General features: G+C 27.1%; 1 protein-coding gene across 2 annotated transcripts in view; it reads right to left on the bottom strand.

Moving 5' to 3' along the window:
* Positions 1-572, bottom strand: part of LOC106692924 (late secretory pathway protein AVL9 homolog) — a 20,450-nt gene that overhangs the window by 7,844 nt on the left and 12,034 nt on the right. The gene's annotated exons all lie outside the window — the stretch shown is intronic.

Genomic DNA, 572 nt, shown 5'->3' with positions numbered 1-572 from the left:
TTATACTTACTTACTAAGTATAGCACCCCACCCTTCATAGTGGTACAGATTTATTTTTTTAATTTTTTTTTAATAAGTACTAGATAAGAAAAAAAAAATAAAACGAAGGAAAAAAAATTAATGTGAAAGTTTATACAAAAATTAACAAAATAAATTAAATTAATTAAATCATTAATTATTTATATGAGGTGAAGATGGTTGGAGGTGCGATCAAAATATAACATAAATAAGTTGAAATAAATTATTTAATCCTGCCAACGTTTTGGCCAGAATTTCTAGCCTTCATCAGGGCTAAGAACAGAACAAGATAACAACCAATGAATACAGAAAATATAAACAGAATGACATAAAGTATACAATTGTACAGAATAAAATTAAAGTGATGAAATAAGTGGAAAATAAAATGTATATATATATAGGTAATTGAACAAGTAGGTAAAATAACATAATTAAGGAAATAAAATAAAAATTTGAAGTAATATGGTCCGGGTGCGGTCAGAAAAACTCAAATAGTAGAATTATACTATTTTAATGAGCCAACGTTTCGCCCCACGTTGCAGGGCTTCGTCAGG

Source organism: Halyomorpha halys, unplaced genomic scaffold, assembly GCF_000696795.3.
Source record: "Halyomorpha halys isolate HHAL.00 unplaced genomic scaffold, Hhal_1.1 Scaffold78.1, whole genome shotgun sequence".
In the NCBI taxonomy this organism is placed as follows: Eukaryota; Metazoa; Arthropoda; class Insecta; order Hemiptera; family Pentatomidae; genus Halyomorpha; species Halyomorpha halys.
The sequence above is the reverse complement of the archived record's forward strand: the minus strand, read 5'-3'. Positions and strand labels throughout refer to the sequence as shown.